Consider the following 2,609-nt stretch of genomic DNA (forward strand, 5'->3'; position numbering starts at 1 on the left):
AATGTTATTTTCTTTGCAGAATGTCTTAGCTTCATCCACCGAATTTAAAGCTACGGTGCCATCCATACTGAGTACTGTAATTTTTGCGGGATATCTCATTGTTGCTCTTAAGCCTGCTTTGATTAATCCCGTACAGTATGGCGCCATAGCTTTCCGTTTGGTGGAGGTTTCTAGAGAAAAGTCCTGAAATATATACACCTGCTTCTGTTCTATCATAAGTGGTTGGTTAATCCTATACTGCCGCATAATATTTATCTTATTTTGAAAATTTAAGTATTTGATTAAAACCATACGTGGACGTGTGTTACCCTCTTGTGGTGCTCTATACTGTCCAATTCTGTGTGCCCTTTCCACTTGTAGTTTTTCCTCCTGCATCTGCATTCCTATAAGCTTTGGTAGGGATATTGACCCAAATTTTAACAGGTCTTCAATTTCCCTGGTCTCTGGTAGACCCACTATTCTTACATTGCTACGTCTAGACCTGTCTTCAAGATCTTCTACCTTTAGCTGTAGAGATTTAATCTGGTCTGCCTGTGAATTTATGTCTGTTTCTTGTGTATATACTTTGTCCTCTAGGTCAGAAACCCTATTTTCTACCTCAGTCATTCTGGATGAAAATTGTTTTACATCTTGTGCTAGGTCCACTATCTCTCTCTTTATAATCTCGAACTGTGGTAATATCAGATCAGCTAATTGATTTGTGGTTAACTGAGTCTCTGTATTCTTGCCTGTGTTTTCTATGTCTGTTTCTGTAATGCTTTCATGCAAAGATTTCAATTTTTTGTCTTTTTTTATCGGCATATTCGGTGATCTATTTTTCATGCTTATCATATATTTATCCATATACCAACTACCAGACAGCTCCAACAAAAGAAGGGGGGTACCGTCAGAAAAAGAACCACCATACAGATTTCCACATTAACCCTTCAGCAGCTACCTATCTTTTGTGTCCCTGTTATGGATTTAATCCCTAAAATTGTGTCCCTATCTATCTACCTTTATCCTGAGTGTGCTGCTTACATCAAATAAGGAAGTTACTTCAGCCCCTTCTTCCTGCTTATGTTCCCCTCTTGGTCATACTACTTTAACCTTTTATAAGTGTTGCGCATACATATTATACTTTAAATCTAATCAAAACATTCTTAACAAAAGAGTTCAAAATTTAACCACTTATACCCTTAGTGAGGAGATTTTCACATCTCTGTCTGTAGACACATAACCTACGCAGGGTTTACTTTACTCTCCTTACTATGCTGCTTCTACTACCTCCACTGTATTATCCTTTTGTATTTTTCCACAGCTATCTATACAGCTCTATAGTACCTCAATACAGTATAGTATATTAAGACATTCCTAAAGATCTTATATCATTATTACACACCATACATTCCCTATATAAAATATATACATAACCGTTCCCCAGTGCAGTAAACCCCCCCACAATATGTGGATAGTGTCTCTTTTTGTAGAGGATTTTTATAAGGACTGTCCAGCTTTCCCTCTGCTTATGTATACAACGGCTGCTCTTTCACTCTTATGGGTCCTATAGTTCTTTATATCCCACGTTCCTCTTTTTTCCCCCTGCTGAGTATGACAGGTTTCAGCAAGGTATTTGGGAGAACCCACACAATCCACCTCTATTTGTATATAGTGTTACACTTTAATTTTTATTCCGTCGCTTGTGAGTAGCTGATAACCAGACCTGTGTGTCTTATGATTTTTTTAGGCAGGTGCCGAAATATAGTTCAGTCTGCAATGTTCCTTTCTTTCTCTATGGCGCTGTCCCCTTATACGGGCCAATATATCCCTGCAAGCAGGGGGTGTCCAGATATCTTCGTCTCAGTCTGCTCCTGAATCTTTCCTACTCCTGTTTTCTGTTTAGAACCCAGGCAGTTATATATATACAGTCTCCTTCATTTTTATGGGCCCATCTATTTCTATTATCTTCTGCCTGTTCTAAAAACCAAACAAACAGCCCCAGCACAATGTTTGCCTTTCGACTCCAACGTTTTTGAATCTCTGATATAATAGGATTTATTTCTTTACACCTTTTCTTTCAGTCACTTACTCCAAGCATCCAATCTCTGCTTGATTTTTACCACAGACACACGCTACACAGCAGTTATATTACAATATTACACTTAATGTTACTTGCGGTTTTTTTATATCTCGGATTTTCCCTTCTGCCGTGTTTTTAGCTCTTTGGTGGTTTCCTTATACTCCAGGCAACTTCACCGTTTGTTACCTTAGACTCACTTCAGTCACGATACCTCATGTCCGTCGTGCGCCTATTCCGGGTACTTGTGCTAATACGGGATTATGAAGATTTGCGGCTACCTCCTTGGAGTCACGCCATGCTGCATACCGCTCCGTTATCCGTACTGGCTCCTTTTCCGGCACCTTACTGTGGCGTGTGTCTGGGCCAGTGCCGTCCGACCACTGTATGGCAATCTGTGAACTTCCGTCTACTCTGCTTGCCCAACTGCAAGCCGTTCCCTACGCAGAGCTGCTGTACCCCGCAAACAGGAATCTGTAGATAAGGCAGAACTTTTCTGGCTTTTTTCTTTCGCTTGGCTCCACGAGCCGTTCAGCGTCTTGCTGCTTCTCTT

This window comes from Bombina bombina, chromosome 2 (genome assembly GCF_027579735.1).
Source record: "Bombina bombina isolate aBomBom1 chromosome 2, aBomBom1.pri, whole genome shotgun sequence".
In the NCBI taxonomy this organism is placed as follows: Eukaryota; Metazoa; Chordata; class Amphibia; order Anura; family Bombinatoridae; genus Bombina; species Bombina bombina.